General features: G+C 45.4%; 1 protein-coding gene across 4 annotated transcripts in view; it reads right to left on the reverse strand.

The window, feature by feature from the left end:
* Nucleotides 1-21,757, reverse strand: part of LOC109426169 (forkhead box protein O3) — a 200,144-nt gene that overhangs the window by 28,512 nt on the left and 149,875 nt on the right. For 2 of the 4 annotated variants that reach the window (XM_062856418.1, XM_029866251.2), the window contains exon 2: nucleotides 13,128-13,185. The gene's annotated coding sequence lies outside the window, so the exon portion shown is untranslated. Of the gene's footprint in view, nucleotides 1-10,006; nucleotides 11,588-13,127; nucleotides 13,186-21,757 lie in introns of those variants that run through there. The other 2 variants (XM_062856417.1, XM_062856420.1) reach the window with 2 other exon arrangements.

Genomic DNA, 21,757 nt, shown 5'->3' on the forward strand with positions numbered 1-21,757 from the left:
GAATCCTCCCCGGATTCCGAAGGGAATCCTCCCCGGATTCCGAAGGGAATCCTCCCCGGATTCCGAAGGGAATCCTCCCCGGATTCCGAAGGGAATCCTCCCCGGATTCCGAAGGGAATCCTCCCCGGATTCCGAAGGGAATCCTCCCCGGATTCCGAAGGGAATCCTCCCCGGATTCCGAAGGGAATCCTCCCCGGATTCCGAAGGGAATCCTCCCCGGATTCCGAAGGGAATCCTCCCCGGATTCCGAAGGGAATCCTCCCCGGATTCCGAAGGGAATCCTCCCCGGATTCCGAAGGGAATCCTCCCCGGATTCCGAAGGGAATCCTCCCCGGATTCCGAAGGGAATCCTCCCCGGATTCCGAAGGGAATCCTCCCCGGATTCCGAAGGGAATCCTCCCCGGATTCCGAAGGGAATCCTCCCCGGATTCCGAAGGGAATCCTCCCCGGATTCCGAAGGGAATCCTCCCCGGATTCCGAAGGGAATCCTCCCCGGATTCCGAAGGGAATCCTCCCCGGATTCCGAAGGGAATCCTCCCCGGATTCCGAAGGGAATCCTCCTCGGATTCCGAAGGGAATCCTCCCCGGATTCCGAAGGGAATCCTCCCCGGATTCCGAAGGGAATCCTCCCCGGATTCCGAAGGGAATCCTCCCCGGATTCCGAAGGGAATCCTCCCCGGATTCCGAAGGGAATCCTCCCCGGATTCCGAAGGGAATCCTCCCCGGATTCCGAAGGGAATCCTCCCCGGATTCCGAAGGGAATCCTCCCCGGATTCCGAAGGGAATCCTCCCCGGATTCCGAAGGGAATCCTCCCCGGATTCCGAAGGGAATCCTCCCCGGATTCCGAAGGGAATCCTCCCCGGATTCCGAAGGGAATCCTCCCCGGATTCCGAAGGGAATCCTCCCCGGATTCCGAAGGGAATCCTCCCCGGATTCCGAAGGGAATCCTCCCCGGATTCCGAAGGGAATCCTCCCCGGATTCCGAAGGGAATCCTCCCCGGATTCCGAAGGGAATCCTCCCAGGATTCCGAAAGGAATCCTCCCAGGATTCCGAAGAGAATCAACCCAGGATTTTGAAAGGATCCTCTCAGGATTCCAACAGGAGTACTCTCAGGATTCCAACAGGATTCCTCTTGGGATTCCAATAGGAATTCTCTTGGGATTCCAACGGGAATTCTCTCAAGATTCCAACAGGAATCGTCTCAGGATTGCAACAGGAATCCTCTGTAGATTCGTTTGAATATCCTGTCACGAATCCACAGGAAACCCTCTCTGTATTCCAACTGGAATTCCATTAAATTCCATTGCGTTATAGATTTTCACATGTGAGAAGAAGCCCCAACCAGTGCTGCCATCAATCACGTAACCATCAATCATCATTCCGCCACTTCACTCGCTGATGGCTGCCTGCTTCCTTGCGAAACCCCCTCCACTGCGACGTAAGAATCCGCCAAGTTCAAGTGAATATGAATACCGCCAATGAATGACATAGGTACTGTTCCTTCTTCGTCGTTGATTACCGATGCTCAATTCTCGTCGTCGTCGTAGTCGTCGTTTTTGTCGTAACATCACAGCTTGTATCTACCCATCAGTCACAATTGGATTACGTAACCTACTCCACTCAAAGGGAATTATTCCCTAGCAGCAGTAGTAGCAAGGACCCGAAACGAGGAAGAAGAATCGACGAAGGCGCACCACCACTTCGTAAAAATAGACAGTAAACCATTAATCTTCAACGAGCGAAACAAGCCTGGTGTTGCCTGGCGGCTGAACCGGCTGAACTGAACCTAACCTCCATCCGGTGAACTGTGCACTGGGACAGAACAGAGCGGAATAGATCCGTTAATGTCGTTAATGTTATAGAGGAGAGGGCGACCGTAACGAAATTTCGCACAATCATTAATATGCAGTGGCGAGGGTTGGATCACAGTAGGCCACCACAACAATTTGATGTAACCAAGCGACATTAGTACACTTCACACGTGTGCTCGGCGGCGCGTTGTTTTTCTGTTCTGTTCTGAGTTGCCATGGCAGTCGGATGAACAGCAGCACGACCAATCAAAGTATCTAGTAGGCCGACCGAACAGTAGTAAACGGAACAGTAAATCACTCCGGCCGAACGGTGAAAAAGGCAGCGCAATAAAATAGGACGATACAGTGCACGGTCAATGGGTGGAAGTTAGGCACGTTGACAGATGTCAACAACGTGGCACTAGCTGTCATACACCCGTCAAAGATAGATGAGGTTCATCAAGTTCATCCAGAACAGGACATTTTGAGTTCACTGCTTTGAAGTCCACTAGTCCAATGACAAAACTTTGACAGATACAGTAGACGTTCGATAAGTGCAACATGTTTACGACTGACAGCCGTCAAACAGTTGTCAATTGCTGTCATCGCAATGCAGCTGTAGTGCATCCGAAAAACATCGTAACTCTGTTGACGTTTTGTTTTTGACAGATAGCAGTTTGATAACTGCAAGATTGTTGCACTTAGCGGACTTGCAGTTAAAAAGCATTGCAGCTAAACCATTTGCATCGACCGAACGTCTACTGTAGTGAGCTTGTAACTGTGAAACATTGGAGCTACCGAACGTCTACTGTAGCACAAGGGCCCAGTATTATATGACACCGTGAAGATAGTTATTTCTATCCCAGAGGATTAGCATTTATGTTTATGACGGGCGCTTGCTTTGGTGGCGTCAACAGATGACGGTCGACACACCGTCGTTATGTCATCATAAGTGGCGCTGCATTCTTTGCCGCGATTATAGCCCAGTATGACCACTTCGGTGTCAGTTGCCAAAGCGACGCTTGTAGGTTAAACAAATAAGCAGGCGGGGCAGCAACTTGCGGTTTCCCAGCCTACTCCGTCTGGGTCTGTGGAGCCTTAATTAGATCGAGGAACGAGGAACGACAGCGCAATTTGTATCGGATTGTTTCTGCCCGCCCAGCAGACCAGAGGAGGAAGTTCGAATTTTGAAGGGGACATGTGTATGCGTGCAGTCGCGTGATAACTTGTAATAAGGTGAAGGCACGGCACATACAAACAATAAACGACTGAAATGTGCACCCCCTTGTGTGCCCAATCGGTAGCTCTTCTCTTCCACAGGAATGGGGTTGAATTTTGATTAGTTCGAGAAACCTGCCTCAACCTTCACCGTTCGGGGAGTTTACGACTTTGCGCTACATTGCCTGATGAACACGGGGTTGAAACAATCGTCCCGTCACAGAGATTGGGACGTTCGTAGTTCATTTTAACAGCGACTCTGGTTTCAAAAACAAAACAAGAACCAAGAACGTGGCGCTGCGATCTGTGGATGTCTCACCATGAACCGGAAGGTATTGTTTAACGACAAGCCATCGAACCGCCAAACGGATGAACCGACTGTACCCAATAATGAACCGTCGAATGAATCTAACTGACATGTTGAAGCTGATGAAATGGACCTGTCAAATAACTAAAACGGTCGCCATGAATATAAGAGATAGCGCTATCGTAGCCTTGTGCGATTGATAAAACTCAACTACTGTCACAATGTTATGGCTCGTACTCGGCAGCGCCTTTGTTTTGATGCGGCAACTATCAGAAAACGTAGGAGCTGGGGAAACTAACGGCATGCTGCGTTTTTGACGATCTTCTGTTTGTTATAAACGGGAATAAGCATGAATTTGGCAGATGATCGCTGTTCCAATTTTGTCGCTACTCTGAACAAAAGGCACTCTAGTTTTTAATTACCAAATAAACGTCAGTTCCAATGCGTGATGAGTATAAAACTATCAATATACAGTAGACGTTCGATAAGTGCAACATGTTTAGCAAATGAAATTCGATAACTGCAACATTTGACAGACGTCAAAGAACTGTCAGTTGCTGCAGAATGCAGCCAATGTGCATACGGAAAACATCGCACTGCAACAAAAGTGCATGCGTAAAACATCGCATCGCTGTTGACATTTCGTTTTGACGGATAGCGGTACGATTACTGCAAAATTGTTGCACTTAGCGGACTTGCCCTTGAAAAGCATTGCAGTTAAAGCGTTTGCACCGAGCGAACGTCTACTGTATTTAAATTCACCACCGTCAAACAGTGCTTGTTTACTTTCAAAGCAAACTGATTTGACGTCCATCGAATTTCCGAAGAATTTGACGTCTGTGCTCTCTGGTGGTCGTACTAACATGTGTCGATTGTGGTGGCAGATTGATGTTAACTAGCGATAAACGACAGCAGGCAGAAATGCTCGGCAACTCGATCGAATCAACAAAACGAGCAGCTCAGCGCATGAACAGGGGTATGACACGGAAGGGTGTTCATTTTACAACACACATCGAAACGAGGAGGTGATAAGAGAGCGTTGCGAGCGACAAGGGCCATGTGGATAGATGTGGATGTATAATGCCGCTTCGGCTCCTCTTCTCAGACCATCACCTCCGTCCGGGACAAGATAAGCTAATAATGGGGGACCGCCGCGTGGGCTCTCCAGAAAGAAACCTGGTGGAGAACCCTTATCCAAGGGACTTAACCTATATTCGAGCGAAGCAGACGAACACGAACCGAATGCAGATGACACCTCTCCCCGTAGCGCAGCAGGCATGTTGTAATAATGTAACAAGAAGCGTCGCTTTCTGTTTAGTAGCAGCCGCCACATTGCCGCACCGCCTACTAATGAGAAGCCATGAAATAAAGGAACACACATACAGTGACAAGCGAACGTTTCACGTCCTCGCCGTCATCATCGCCGTAGTTGGCTTCGTTTTGCTGTTGTTGTTGTTGTTGTCATAAGCATCATTTACATACGGCATCATCGAAGCAGGCGCGGGCGGTCCTGCCTGCTCCTCCAAGAATCTAGACTAGAAAACAAACAAACGAGTATCGACTACGGGCAGCAACTCGTCTGTGTCAACTCTGATTTGTGAAGTCTATTTTCTGCCCATGGGCGGCAGGCAACCTTGTGTCTCATTTAGGAGGTTATATCGAAAAAGTGTTACACGTGACGCTGGGCTAGAACAACACTCGTTAGCTGTTACACAAATTTCTTTTTCGTGTTCTTGTCAACAATTAGCCACAAATAGCTGTCAAACTTGTTCAAGCTATAAGCTGTTAGTACACAGGGTCAAATATTTGTCCAAAAAGAAACCAATGCTCAAACATCTTGTATGACTCGATCGAATTTTCAATAGTGTCAACCTGATGTTGTTTCTTGAGTTCTTTCCTTGTCAAATATTTGACCCTGTGTACTACTAGCCATACTCGATAGGCCTTCTCAGATGACAGGTCCGTGTATGCATTTGTTTACAAAGGTTGAACAACAGCTGCTAACACGGACCTGTCATCTCCATAGGAGAACTGTCAAGGACCCGAAAAATCAGCTGATTTAAGACGTCAAATGAAAAAGCCCCTCTCTTCGGGAGTTCGTCCATGGTTTAGCCAGGCATCTTCCAGAGTTCAACAGGTGTTCTCTTCAGTTTCTATCGGCGCTTATCTCTAATTGTAAGGTACGTATTGCCAAGTTTGAAGCAAATTTATACCACAGACAAATTTATACTTCTTAACCCCAAAAGGGATACCTGCATGGCCTCAGTTTCGTCACCTCGCTGAGTGTGTTCCATCAAAGACGAGCTCTGACAAGCGCCTGGGGTCCAATGGACCCCAGGTATCCCTTTTAGGGTTAATATCTTCGAATATTTAATAAATCTATCCTAAATTGCAGGTTTAGGCATTTTTAGGCGATCTGGCACCACTGCTTCGTGCCGAATTCCTTCCTCCGAACCAAAATGACGAAACCAAGCGGCGAAAAATGCTCTCGTTTCACCACCCGCGCATATGCGCGCACGAGTTGATCCACAATACGCCGCCCGCCGCCAATAGTGTTGTACCCGACCAAGAATCGCCGCAAGGTGGGAGGACTCTGTATCCGGCGCAGCACCTACCAACATGACGACGGATTGCTAGGGCTATAGCCAAGCAACGCCATCACGCCCCCAGATCTCAACATCGATTTTGTACACTACTGCATCCAGCAGACACAGCAGCAGCAGCCGCGAGAGAAAGGGGAGAACGACGCTTCCGCCTACTGCGCCGCGTCGCTTCCCACAAAAATCAGCGGCTAATTATAGCTCGGCCCCGGCTGATTCATCAGCAAAACGCACTGCTTCTCCTCCTCCGACTGAACCGGGGGTGGTTGCTGCTGCGTCTCGGATCGGCCTTCTTGGATCGGTGAAGTCCGCAGCCGCCGATGGAGGCGCCACCGACAGAGAAGCATTGTTTATCAATCAGCTTCTGCTGCACCTGTTGGCCCGTAAACAACCCGGCGCAGCCAGCCGCCAGGGTTGCCAATTTCGCAACGAGGTTATATCACGCGCGGCCGGATTAGGACGACAAGAATTTATGTCACAGCAAACTCTGGCTGTGTGAGCATTTACCGTAATGGACGACGGCGCTGCCTGATGTAATTCCAATATGGAAGGTTGTTTGCATAGTTGTTCCACAGACAAACAGACGTAACACCTGCGAAATTTCCATCGACCACGCTTTTAACGATCATTTTAAAATTTCATAGTTGCGGCTTTCACAACCAGAGGCGCGCGCATCGTTTTTCTATGCGTTTGACGTTTCACACTAGCGCCTTCTGTTTACGATATTGCACAACTCAGTGATTCGTGCAACTTTTCCACCAGGTGACGGTAGTGTGAACTGGGCGATGGATTTTCAGGAAAATTGTTCAAGGTGTTACGTCTGTTTGTCTGTGGTTGTTCTTCGTATTCTCCACGTCCACGTGTTCTGGTCGATTCGACCTGCAAAGTGCGCGAACGTGTTCTGCTTCTGCTAGATTAAATCATTGCTTCGTGGTCGTCGTTTTTGCCAGTTACTTTCGGCGTGTTTACACACGGCAAAAACAACAACAAAACCACAGCAAGCCATCGAACCTTGCGCGGAGCGGAGCGCTCACTACCAAGACTACGGAGCGAGCGAGTCGCCGATGATAAGCCGCGATCAGCGTTCGGCGCAGTAAGTCATGAATGCCTGCCATTTTGTGCAAACCCACCAGCAGCGTAGCGCTGGCAGTAGCTAGGCGTCATCACACTTTGCTCTCGATTAGATACTGAGTACTGCACGGTGCTAATCCACATCCATACCCGTCGCCGTCGTAATCCACCCGAGGGATTGACGGGTGCATTCCGGTCGCCACGTTTTCACCATAGTAACGGGGCTGTTTCCGATGCGACCGCATGGCCTACTAGATTCACAAACCCCTATTGAATTAGGGCGTACGCCGTCGCCACCCTTTTCGAACCACCTCTCGCCACTTATTTGGGGGACAACGGAAGGACATACGAAAACCGACGAAACCGGAAAGTGAAATGTCGATTATCAACCATTATCACCCTTGGGTTGGGAGTGAAAACGATATCCGATAAACAACAAACTAACTCACACGCTGACACGAAGCGACAGAGAGAGCGAGAAACGCTGAGTGACCGAGCGATCGCACCAATACAGTGGCACTCACTTTGCACAGTTTGTGATGGTGGTAGTGGTGATGTTTGCGGATGCGGGCCAATGGATTGCTGAAAATAGAGCTCTAGTTATGGCTCGGGGAGAATAGAGAAGTAAACAACAGATTCCACCACTACTGGCTGGGAGGGAGTTAATTTGAAAGAGTTATATCGCAGCCGCCGTCGCTACCGGAGGCTGTCCTACCCCTCCTCGGCAATCTCTTTGCATAGATATCAGTGATCGTTCGTAAGGAGGAATCGGTGTAATATGCGCCTTTGGGGTAAAACGATCCACCCCAATATCATTGAATAATTTAAAAACCTCGATATACCAAAGAAAACCAGTGTATCCAGTTCGAAACGAAATTCGATAACTGCAACGCCTGACAGATGTCAACAAGCCATCAAATGACGTTAAATGAACTCGAACTTCATCCGATTAATCATTTAAGGGTAACATGGCGCACTGTTTTGACGTTTGGCGGTGTGACAACTTGTAAGCTAGTATGACACTCTTTGACCAATGCCAAATATTTGACCACTTTTGACAGTTAAATTTTGACCAAGGTGTACCTGGCAAACAAAAATATTTGTCACTCTCTAAAAACGAATAGGGACAAACAGAGCCAAACAACCTGCCAATATTTATCTGTCAAAAGTGGTCAAATATTTGGCGTCTGGGCAAATAGTGTAAACCCGTAGTTAAAAAGCATTGCAGTTCAACCGTTTGCAGTTAAACCGCTTGCAGTGATCGAACTACACGTCTACTATAATTTGATTCGTGATTTTCAATAAATGGAAGAAACCATTCTTATGTATGCCGGCAACTAGAATTGACATTTCTACGCGTCTCATGGCTAAACTCAAGTCATTTCTTTGCGAGGCGCATGCTACCCCGCGCTCCCCTACACACATTCTTGGCCGTTTCCTTGGGCACTGCGGCGCTTGGAGTTTTCACCATCGTAGTCGCATCGCTTTACCGTTCTCGGGCAACGCGAGGCACGCTGATTACTGCGGCTCGGCTCGGGCTGCTACACGGAAAAATATTAAAACCCAAAGAATAAGTTTTAAAAACTCAAATTTGGCTAAACTGCTTATAGTTTTAACTCAAAGTTGGGTTGTTTTCTCCCTCGCCCCACCGCAATGTTGTCAAAAACAAAGAGAGAAGCACCGACGCATCCGCTGCTCTTCCGTGGAAGAAGCCAAATTTGGGTTTTCTTGAGTTAACCCAAATTTGCGTCATTTGAGGCCTCCGTTGGGTGAAAATAACTTACCAGTGGGTTAATTTTTTTGCCGCTCTCAAACGAGAACTACTCACTCACCACTTTCGCTGTTTGACGCAAATTTGAGTTATTCCACGGAAGACCGGGATTGCGTCAAAACAACTTAAATTTGGGTAGATTTGTAGTTCCGTGTATGCGATGATATGTATTTGTTTACAGGCACTAGACGCCGCCGCCTCCGACATAACGCCGCATCATTTTAAGGGGCGAGACGCTGCAGGCAACAACAGCCAGCGGTGGCCGTGATTCAATTTGAGTTTGACCGTTGTTTACATAGCGCTCTGCTGGATCACTTGCTAGCGCTTCTTCAAGTCCAAACAAATTTGAGCGATGATAATGGACCAGGCGTGTGTTTTTCTTTTGCCGTGCGGTAATGTTTTATCAATTTAGATTCTTCTTGTAACGCGAGAGATCTTCTTCCATCCAAGGTGGCTGTGACCAACGAACGAGACTACGTAGATATATTACATCATGCATCGTCATGTCACCTTCGCCATCGTTCTGACATCAATTTGCACGCATACACACAAACACACATATGCCTAAACGGGCGATCGGAGAATTTGCAAGAAATCGGAATGACGTGTTTGCTTTCTGCACCAAAATACAAACACCTACGTGTACGCCCCTAGCGGCTAATATAGGAATATGAGCAATTGTTTATTGGATGAAAAGGAAAAATATGTCTGCGAAAAAAGACGACTTTCAGGTTTGCTATCTTGCTGTTGTTGCGTTCACGAGCAGTGCTGCAGTACCTGATACTGCACACACTCTGCCGTAGGAGAGTGTGTCAAAATTTGCATAAATGACACAAGTAGCTATGTAGCAACAAACTAGGTCACCACACTTGTCGATGCAGGCAAGCAGTGCTAGTTCTGAGGCTTCTCGATAGTTGCTAATTAATAACTGGCGGCTGCTCGCTCAACTCAACCCCCCCATACTTGTGGGCACGGTTGCCATCATGGTTGCTCTAATGGAGCTCTATGGAACAACAACCAAACATGCAAACACGTGCCACGTTTCAGCTTTTTCCATCCATCCCTATCTCCTGGCTCTCTGCTCGTCGAAGCCTGCTGCGTTGTTTATTCGAGCTCGCTGCTAACAGCACACACAGCTCTCGACCGTAACTTGTCGCTGGGAAAACACGTTTTTCGGATGACTTGTACTTGTGCAAAGTTGAAGGAAAAAACGATAATTTTTTGCATAAAATGTAACCGATAATTACCGTTTTCATACTGGGATCCACTGGAAAATTTCCTCGATCGTAATCGTAGTAGTCCTGTCCGGAGATTGTCCAAACTTTCCAAACTGCGTCACACTGAATCACCAAACATTTACACAAACGAACGGAACGAAGAGTACAACAGACAACAATGTGACAACGAAAACACACAACTGTCAATTTCAATCAATTGTAGAAACGAGAAACTGTATCGCACTGCACACAAACTGAAGTAGGCGATGTGTTATTACAGACACACCGTGAAAACACACAGAAACTCGGCCTGCTTAGTAATTCCCTAAATGGCGTCGCCGATGTGTCGTTGTTGTTAGCCACCACCGATGGGGAACAAGACAACAAACAACACGTACTCTGACACGAAAAATAGGTCTTTGACAGAGCGTACTTCTTTCCGTTTCGCTTTTTTGTTTTTTCTCGGCTGCTCGTCGCGTTGCTCCGCTTTTCAATTATCTAAATATGGCCGAGCCGAAGGCACCTCTCTTCCTGTGTTCCCACCAGCTCAGCGTTTGCCGTGTCTGGTTCGTTTCTGCTGATTTTCACTGGACACGCTATGCTACTGCTCCTGATTTGCGTGCTTCCTTCTTGAAACTTTTTTTTGAGGCTCACTCAACGCTCTTTTCTTCTCACACGACGATGCGCTGTGTCACAAGTGTACAAATCATAAACCACACTCTCTTACTCCCGTTTTTTTTTTCGCTGGTACAAGAGGCAACTGCGTCGCCAACACCTCCTGCAAAGTTTCGATTACTCAACACTTTCCCGAAAGAAAAAACTAACTAACCGGGCTAACTTCCTGCCCCTCCTTCTGTCAACTAAGTTCCGTAAAGAATCGCACAACTGCACACAAGAAGCAAACTTAACCGTAACGATGCGTAACACTTAACAATTCTAACAACATTAACGGAAACTCATTAAATCTTCTTCTCCGCCTCCGCCTCACTGTGAACGGCAGCCGTTTCTTCTTCCGCTGCGCTTGTTCTTGTTCGTCTCACATATTGATTCCCCTTTCCCTGACCTGTGTGCCTCCTCCTGCTTCGATCGCCGTCTGTGGCGGCCGCCGCACCTTCAAAATCGCCTATTCCAATCTCTCTCCCTCTAGACTCAACTATAACGGAGGACGCGCGGATATATCGCACGGATGCACTCGGGAACGGTCAAAACTGAAATGAATTGAAAAATTTATGTTTACCCTCGAGTAGCTCGCATCCAAGCACTCCGGTTCTAGCACCACTACCACCAGCTTGGGTCACCCATCGCTCGTGAGCGCCGCGCTCTCATTGGTGTTGGTGACCGGCACACAGCTGACGTCGAACGTCGCCCGATTAAAAATCAGCTGTTGCTATAGCTACCGGCTTGTTTACACTCCCAACCATCGCAGTGTTAGTGCGTTCCTCGCCCTCAGCATCGGCCAGATGCGAGGAAGTAAACAATTTTTGCTTACACGTATGCACTTCCGAAGCGACGCCCGTCGCTGGTGTTCGTGAGAATCCGTCCTTCCTGCAACACCTGTGCGACCGACGAATCCTTCCCAGCATACTACGCAACGTGACCTCGAAAAATTTTGAGCTTTTTTTTTCGCTCCTTGTTGATAGTTCCACCACCACCACACACCATCACAGTAGCCGAATGTAAACAAACCAGCTTTTGTTTACCATGGTTACGAAATACTCACACGCAGCCAGCAGCCGTCAGCGCCTGCTGTTGTTTGCCCAATTTGGTCGTCGGCGGCGTGGTGGCACGCGAGTTCTTACCGCGTGGTTGTTGTTTTTCTTCGGTTTACAATTATTTTTTTTTATCTCAACCCGACCGCTCTGATGGATCGTCAGGTGAATGTAGTGGTGTGAATTTCTGCGTTCGCTCGATGGAATCTCATTTGCGACTTTCTCCTCCCTCCTCTGGCAAAGGCCTGACGCCGACTTGATTTGGGACGATGACGGGACGGATCAAGGGACGGGACGGACGGTAACCAACCCGAACAACAGCAACGAACAAGAACGAAAGTCAATAAAAGATAACGGAAGAGGTTGCGAGCGAAGCCCAGCCTGATCCGAACAGCGCGGCCGGCGTATACCTAGGTAGATGATGATGATGCTCTTCAGTGCAAGTGTGAAGAGCACTTGATCCGAGGAGAAAAACGTGTCGGCAAGATTTTGTTGGGCTTTCCGGCGACTGCTGGTGTAATTAAATCCAGGTAGCGTGTTTCACTCATTTGCGGTTGGTTGTTTGTTAAACTGTTGAACCGTCTCGCTTCATCGCCGAGAACGAACGCTACACCTCTAGCTGTCAATGTGCCACCGCTGGCAGTATTGTGAAACTGGAAACCGGGCCGCTCGTAGATTTTCCTATCAATGGCAACGCTTCCCGATTACGAAAACTCTCAATGGAGACCTGGGCTACTGCGATGCGATGCGATATACGAGACGGAGACCTCCGGTTAGATTTCCGGCTTCGGCAATGATTGATGAGATTTTAAGCGAGCGCAAGCCACTGCGAACGAAGGAGGCGTGGAGCTTCCGCTGAATCGAAGCAATCGTCGTTTCCAAGTGGAAACAGGTCTAGGCCTACTACTACTGCCTGCGAGTGATGAGTGGGTATGTTTTGAATTGAGATGCGGAGTTTTTACAACTCGCAACGGGCTCGATCTGCTGAGTCAGAGCCAATCGCAGCGGAATCTCCCCACAGCGTTGTTGGAAAGGTTATGTCATTCTACGCTCGTTCATAGACAGAGAATCCTATTCGGGAGGTGAATTCCCAACGCGACGCCGACGGCTCCCATTTTGAAATTCAATTTTTACCGTCGACGATCCGGTTCGGTGTTCATTATCACATTCGCACTTGTTCCGATACGTTAAAAATTATAACCTATACAAACATGCGCGAATTAAAACAACTCACCACAATGGACGCGTACCAGGCGGGAGCAACGACGACGATCACCAAAGCGATGATGACGGCAGCACAAACTCAATAAAGACGCGAATTCTAACCTTGAGATAAAAATTGGATGTTTTCTTATAATCTTCCGTTTTGTTTGTTTGGTTTGCGTTTGAACGAACGGGAAAAAGTACCTTCCACACCGTTAGATTGCGTTTTTTGTACTCACCTTTTCTAAGCCGCGGAAAGTCAGATCATCGATTTTGAATCGATTTCTTCAGTATTGTCTGTAAAAAGAAAATAAATTACACAATAAGTAACAAGCAGTCCACTTTTCTGAACTAAAACCCTAACAAAGTAGGCGAGCAATGATAAAACCAGATTGACACTCGCGCGTCACGGCCTACTCATTCCACCCGAACGAGCGAGCAAACGCGTCAAACATTACACGGACGGACGGCTTCCGATCTTCCTCTTCTTCCTCAGCAGTAGTGTGAGCGTGATAACAACAACAAAACCGCTCATATCAATGACCTTCCATCAACGCGTGATCAGATGCCTCGCCACGATTTGGACGCGTTTTGGGTCCAGACAGGCGCTAAGCGCTTATCATCGCTTGGACGCTCCACAGCAAGCGAGCGAGCAATCAAATCGAATCCAACGCAGTCGGTGTACTACTCTCACTCACACGCACACAAACCTTCCCCCGATGTATACAATTAATTTACGTGGGCAGATCAAACTCAAACTGATTTCACTTATCGCTTCTAGCTGCGGGCTCTGAGTACCATCGCACATTGGAGTAAATCACATCAAAACCTGATCATAAGTGGAAAAACACAAAATGAAGTAATTGGGTTTTCCGTTGTGTTTTTGCCAAGTGTAGTTATCGTGTAATCGTTTGACAGCTAAGCAGTGTACAAATGTTTTGTTTACGCTTATCAGAAGAGGTTAAGTGAAGCTGAAGTTTAGCCGTTTTCTTTGATATAACTCACAGCGCGTGCTAGTTTTGACCGTACAAAGTGAATGAAATTGATAGTCAATCAATTCAACAATGCAGTTTGTTAAAGAAGGTTAATGCTGTTATTCTGTTAATTTGAAACCCAAACAAATTGACGTTGAATTTACATACAATGTATGAAAATATTGAAAAAAATATTTGATGGAATCCTTTACCGTACATTCAAAATGAAATAAGTTGATTTTCCGGCTGTTTCCGAAAAATCTGCATTTAGTGTATGATAAAACTATTGTTCCTCTTTCAAATGCAGAAAGAAAACCTTCCGGATGTTTCCGATTTCAACACTTTGAAAAAATCGTGATACAGTCATACCTCGATATAACGTAACTCGATATAACGTAACTTTTACCTCGATATAACGTAACTTTTTTTTGGATCCAACTTTTTACTATTTAAATAACTAAAGTGATTTACAAAATTTTCTATATGATATTACACCCCTCCTGGAACCAAACTTGCTATCCAGTTATGGGTTATATGACAAATTTCAAAGTTTTATAAGAATTTTCGGTGTCACTGTTGATAAGAAATGTTATCTAGCTTTTCACGGAACAAAAATTGCATCTTCTACTCATTATTAACATTACATCTCTACTGGAACATAGCCTTTAAACTCCAAACGAGATGACAGTAGACAGCATTGGTAGTGAACGAGTGATTTTGTGTGATACTGGGTGTAAGAACGCCAGTAACGGTCCGCTTTGTCTTAGAGTAAATTTTGCAGAAAATCACTCGAGAAATTCTCTGATAAATCCCTGGAGGAACTGCTTGAGAAATCACTGGAGAAATTCGCGAAGACCTCTTGAAGGAATTTCTAAAGACATTCCTGAATAAATGGTGGAACTCCTGGAGGAATGCCTAGAAAAAAGTCGTGCTTTATCCTCGGAGGAATTTCTACCGCAATAAACACAGTTATTCCTGGTAACATTCAGGGACAGTCCTTAATTACATAAGGAACTTCTGTATAAATCTCAGCAGGAACTTCTGGAGAAATTCGTGCACTGGTGGAATCCTAGTTGGATTTTCAAGAAGGGTCACAGTGAGAATCCATGAAAAAAACTCAAGTTGAATTCCTGAAGTAATTTAAAAAAAAATCCGGGCTGCATTCCAGGAAGAATTCCTGGAAAAATCAAGTAAGGAATATCTGGAGGAATCTTTGAAGAAATTTCTAGTGGAATTCTATCTGTTATTCTTGGAGAAATCCTTGCAATATTTTTTTTATAGAATTACTTCTGTATCTCAGAAGGAAATTTCCAAGAAATTACTGGAGAAACTTCTGGAGAAATCATAGAAGTTTTTCTAGCGGGATCTGAAGAGGAAATCTTTTGGAAACTCCGTCATTGTGCTGGATGAGTTGCAGCAAGAATACCTGGGTGAATCTTGGCGAATACCTCAAGTAACACACTTGTCTTAGAAGAGTCACAGCGGCGCAGGTTTTCATGGCGATTTACTTCCAGCAAGTAAGAATTCATTTGTTAGAAGTAAGTCACAGTGGCTCCTGCGCAACAAAACCTGCGCCGCCGTGAGTCTTCTGCAACAAATGTGTTACTTGGGACTCTTCGAACAGGAATAGTTGAAATATTGGAACTTTTTGGAGGATCCTTGCAGGAGTGACTGGAGAAATCCTAGTAGAAATTTTAAGAGGAACGACTGAATTAAGCCTTGGAAAAATCTTGGACAGAATAAATCTTGAAAAGCAAATCTCTTTGGGGAATCCTACAGAAATCCCTTGAGAAACCACGTGGAGGAATCATATCACGAACATCTGAAGCAATTAGGGCAGGCGTATCATAGCAGATATAAAATTTAGTAAGAATTTATGGAGGAATCATAGAAGATTGAAGGATCCTTGTATAAATATCCTTAGAGAACTTCAGGATGAATCACATGAGGTATTTCATGAGGTACTCAACCAGGAACTCCTGGGTGAATTCCCGAATTATTTCTAGAGGAATCCCGAGAGGAATTCCTGGAGGCATCATCGGATTATAATTTTGCCTGCGTCACATAGATGTCTCACTTATAATCACACCAATAGATAACGCTTGACGTTTGATCAGGTCTAGATGCAAAAAAGGAGAAGAATCTTGATATATGTGACATTGGCTTAAATAGTTAAATATAAAGAGACATGCTAAGTATTCGAATTATGTATGATCTTACAAACTTTAAAAAATATATAAAATTCAATGATGAAAAAAATATATATAAGAAAGGCAGGAAATCACTGTTGGGTGATTAACATAATCTTTTTGGTTATTTTCTTTTCAAAATATGTATTTAAAACGAAATTTGTGAAAAAAATTGTTTGCTTCGATATAACGTAACTTCGATATAACGTAACGAAAATAAAATTGCAGTTACGTTATATCGAGGTATGACTGTAATTATATTATTATATGATATTATTTGCCTTAAAACACTATTTGGACCTCTGAATGTATTTTTGCTGAAAACTAGAACTCAACAGCTTTCAAGCAAAAAAAGAAGTTTAAAATCGGTCAACTGGTTCAAAAGTTGTGATTTTTTGAAAAATTTTAGTTTTGAAAAATCTTGACTTTTACAATCATAAAATTGGTCACCCTAATGACGAAATAAAAAAATACGAAAACTATGAAATACGTTTCATTACTAATTTGGGTTGCATTTGGGTTGTGAAAATGCGTCAAAATAATTTTGATCAGTTTTGATGTACTAGGTGCTCCACTGTGCATCGCCGCGCAACTGTGATGTGTATTGCCGCTGTACTGAGTGATTGCACCAACACTCAACAAAAGGCGACGGCTCAACCGGCGCAACAGCGGCGTCTAAACCGGACCAAATTAAGCCAATCGAGCAGCGAAAAGAGCGTCATTAGCATATAAATATGCGCTTTCATTCAAGAGGGATCAAATTTTCAGAACCGGCCACTAGCGGTGGTCAATCAGTAGTGGCATGAATAGGTAATGTCGGATCCGCAATGCCTAACAGCATTTGAGCCTTTGAATAACCAATGAGAATAAAAAGGTATGCTTTCGCCTTCTTTGATGATCGAATCACACCAAATCAGAAAAAAAAACTTGTGAAGTTAGACTTTTTAAATAATGTTCTTTATGTCGATGGGGAAAAATGGTGTTATGATTTTCGAAATTCTTTCTACCGACATTCGCACTACGTATGCAGCCCACTGAAGTCTGCCAATGTTATTCATCTCACAATATTAGATAATTTGAACTGCCAAAGTTCAGTTACAAAATCTCACAATTTATTTCAATTTTGTGCCTTTTTACGGTAAACTATAGCGCAGGGGGTGACACTAGTTTTGCCAAACCGAAATACCTTACTTATTCCAAAAAAAAAAGCTAAAAAAGACGAAAACCCTTGGAAAAGTATCACAGATACTCCCTGACTTGCCGACTGCAGTTGCCTTGTTCACCTCCCCTACAGGGAGCTTGATCGTGGCGATCTGCGTGCCTGCCGGACCCTTTCGCAGGCGGAGCGATGCACTTGGTTCATCTACCTCACACTTCTGCTTAAGTACGTCTACGAGCTCCTTCTGCGTCGGTGATCTCATTCAGGTGTTTACAATGGAGAGTCGCCTCCGCCGTTAGGGTTCTCACCTGCACATTTTTGCCCAATACCTCATGTGCTAGTGCCTTATAGGAGGTGCCTTTCTTGTCCGCCTCCTTCTTCAGCGCTAGCATTATATCTCCAGTCCTGGTGCGCTGGATGCTTTTTACATCCGCGCCCAGCGGTGAGAGACGACTTTCGCCTCACATAGCCCTCAGCACCTCGGCGTATGTTTCCGCCTCAGTTTTGAAGACCAGCACGTTGCTCCCAAGGGGGAGTCGCTGAGCACATCTTTACTTGCGCCAATTATTTTCAGTGTGCCACCGGGTATTGAATTGTGCCTCAGTGTGCCCCGAAGTGCCACTGCTTGATGATTCAGATTTTGCTTGGCAACTACCGCTTGCTGGCTTGTTTCACTTTTCTCAGCTCCTTCTTCCCAAACGTAATCCAAAGCTTTTCCTTCCCTTGGTCCAACTGGCCTCCCGTTCCTCTTAGAGTTGGCTTGCTTGAGCTTGGTTTTCCCTGTCCCTTGCACGTTTCGCATCCGACTTAAAAGCCTGGTTACTCGCGTTGGCCGTCCCCTTCTTCCTCTTCGACTTTTCGCCCGCTTCTGCCAGACGCGTCTCCTCGACAGGTTTCGGCCATGCAGATCAAGCCGTAGAGTGGTTTGGCCTCTTCGCTACGACTCCTGTGAGTTGCATGGTCTAATGCGCCATCGTCGCGTTGCCAGCGACGAAGAAGCTGTCCGTTTGGGTAGACCACTCTGCCCTACTCGCGTCGGTCGTGCTCCGCTCTGGCGATCTCGCCAATCTTCTTCGCACGAACGTGTTCAACGCCGTTCCCTCTGTGGTTCCGTTTTCGATCACTTAGTTTTGGTATTAAATACTTATTGCTGTTCGGTCCTCCTTAGAGCCGCTATTCTTCACTGTCAGTGTCAATGAAGTAGTCGCCAATGTGTTTTCTATACAAGCAGGAAAACCACCCGAGGGTTGACACAGACCTTTATGGGGACTGAGCTCAGAGCCGGATCAGCGCTATTCAGGAGTTTTCATCTGAACCTACTTCCATCCATTTAGTTGTCCAAGCTGGGTGCAGGTCAGGAACGTACTTTAACGTCAGGCCACGGTTTGATGGGACGGAAGACAGTGCCGATATTAGCTCATCCGCCGTTACAAGTCAGTGTGACCCGATATTGCCCGTTGTGAAGATTTATAGATTCCGACGCAAATAAATGATTAGGCTCATTTTCAGCGTAGGTGCGTTATAAATGTTTGTTTACAGTACAAAACTATCAGCAAATGTATACCTAACAGCACAGCGTAAAATATTCACCAGGACGCGGTCTGGTTTCATATCTGTGGGCCCACGCAATAAATTTTCGCGCAGGAGTCTAAACAGATGGAATCTCCGCAATATTACTAAGAGCATAGATTGCCGACACTAGCAGCTCACTTGTGCGTAGTTACCTTAGCGTGTACCGTCTTAGTTACCAATTAACAAGCAAGCCCAGTATGCCGTAATCAGGAACTTACAGGCGTCGTGCCTGATGTGCCCGAGGAGCTCCTTGGTGTGTAACTCGCTAGCTCTCGGAGGGTACAAGGGTTAATTCTCAGAGGGTCGCTTATTGGGGCTTACCTTTCGCTTTATGGCTACGTTCGTGAGGTGACAAATCACTGTGACATCTTGAAAGCACCGTATCGCTTCCCAAGTAACAATGAATGCTGAACAGTGAGAGTATTAGCTGAACATTGGCTGGTTATTAGTGTCAGTGGCTGAACACAATGGCAGCTGAATATTGGTTTGAAGTATGGCTTGTTCAACCTCTTTAACCCTCGAGCGATCGCGCTGTTGTATTTTGTACAACACGTTGAAAAAATCTCGCTTTTTGTACTCAGCATTAGCGTGGTGCTAACGCAGGTAGTCAACCGCGCGAGTTACGGAAGGTTAATCAGTAATACATCGATGACTGAATATTAAGTTGATTAGAATATTATACATCTGTTTAACAGGATTCTAAACACAAATCATCATGTAGCATTGAGCATCTGTTGTCCAACCTTAAATCAAATAAATTTTGACAGCTGACCCAAGCAAATTTTCGTAGACTCTATATCGCTTCTTCAGCCTCAATACAGGCATTGTTCAACTAATGTTCTTCATCATTCAAACACAACAAGTAATGCTCTCATTACAATTGGCTTCTTTTGCGTTGTTGAGATAATTCCATATTCAGAATCTGCATGCAAAACTGAGCCGAAGTCCAAATTTTCATGAACCTATTTTAAAATCACTTTGAAGTTTGTATGGGAGCGATTTGTCGAATCACCTCTCGTCGCATTTTGTACTGGGCGGAGCTGTCAAGCAGTTGGCCAGCTGTCAAAAGGTGATTTCGAAAAATCTCTTCGAACGGGATTTTAGGTACCAAAATGAAGTTCTAAAAATCTGAAAAAAATCATGGTGGTTCAGAAAAAGGTGCTCTTTTGTATAAAATCAAAAAATCAATTTATTTTTGTTGAAGCTAATCAAAGGAACTGTTGACTTTGCTATTCATTAGATGTCTTAGTTACGCTTAGTTACTGTTATCATTATTAAACAAGTCGTTCTACTGTTCAGACGTAGTTTTTTCACAGACAAACAGACATACTACTCAAATCACAATCATCGCACGATTTAACGGTCATTTTGAAAATAAAGTGTGGTTCGAACTGTGCTCGCATGTGTCATGGTGGCGCTGCTGTGCCTACATCACCTCTCAATTTTGGAGAGAAATGAACGCGACGCCGATCAATGTTTACATAAAATGACTCAATCATGAACTTTCATTCATGTTTTTTGAATGGATGACGCCACGGGGGAGTCGTCACCTGCTAAAATGTTACATCGAGCCGAGGGAAACAACACCTGCAAATGAATGTTTCGGATTGAGCATTATAGAGGGTGCTAGTGAGATGCCAAACGATGTTTTTGAAGCCAATTTCTTCTGAGTAATATGTCTGTTTGTCTGTGGTTTTTCCTCATCTCCTACGAAAGCCCGATAGTCTAAAGGTTATGGGCCCAGTTCTACGTTTTTGCGAAAAGAAAGAGTTAATGAGAAGTTTATCGGATGGCGTCTACGGCACAGAAGGCAGGAATTACGCAATTTTCTGGAGAAGGTTTCGATACTTGGCTGTTCCGAGTCGAAACGCAACTGGCAGCGCATGGAGTAAAGAAGGCAATCGTTGATGATCCACCAGCGGACGAAGCTACGGCTGACGTGAAATCAAGTTATGAAGAACGTAATGAAAAAGCTAAAGCGTTGATCGTATCATACATTGCGGATAGTCATTTGGAACATGTACGAGATATGGAATCAGCCAAAGAAATGTGGAATAGCTTGAAGAGGACGTTTGGAAAAACTGGATTTGCTGCTTTGAATTATATTCGCCGCTGTCTGCACAATCTCAAAATACCGGAAGGAGGATCATTGAAGGAACATTTCTGCAAGTTCGATGAATTAGTTCGCCAATTGAAGAATGCTGGATCCAAAATGTGTGACAAGGATGTTATTAGTCAGCTGTTCATGACGCTACCATCATCATACGATACTGTAACAACCGCTTTGGAGAATTTGAAAGACGAAGAACTCAAGATCGATATCGTTAAAGCAAGATTGCTGGCCGAGGAGCAGAAGAGAGCAGGACGAGATGATTCTTGTGGAACAGTAAACGGCGAAGCCGTTCTAGCTGCACGATCAGGACGAAATGGACGAGACGAAGGTTTTATGAGCTTAAATAATGAAGCAAGATCGGGAACGTTCAGAGGCAGGATGAAATCAGTTTTTTCCGGAAAATGCTTTAGTTGTGGTGAATTTGGACACAGGCGGTTCGAATGCCCGAAGGTTTCGGAAAGGACTGGCAGAGCACATGTTGCTGAAGTACCAATAGATCGGGAAGTTGCGTTGATGATGAGAAGCTCTGACAGGACAAACTTGGGAGAAAATGTACTGGAATGGATAATAGATAGTGGTGCTAGTCGGCACATGGTCAATGATGAAGATTTATTCGAGGTGCTTGAAGATTTACCGGAACCTGTGAAGATAGAGTGTGCTAAAGATGGAGAAAGTATGTGGGCAACCAAAGGAGGAACCGTATCAGCAAGATCAGTAGTTGATCGTGCAAGTGGTAGGTTCATTAGGTCCAGCAACATTTCTTCTCTGGATTAAAACACTTATAAACGGTTACATATTTTATTACACGGTATGGTACAAGTGGTATGGACTACGTTGTGTTTATTACTGAATACATTTGGTG

Source organism: Aedes albopictus, chromosome 3 (assembly GCF_035046485.1).
Source record: "Aedes albopictus strain Foshan chromosome 3, AalbF5, whole genome shotgun sequence".
NCBI lineage: Eukaryota > Metazoa > Arthropoda > Insecta > Diptera > Culicidae > Aedes > Aedes albopictus.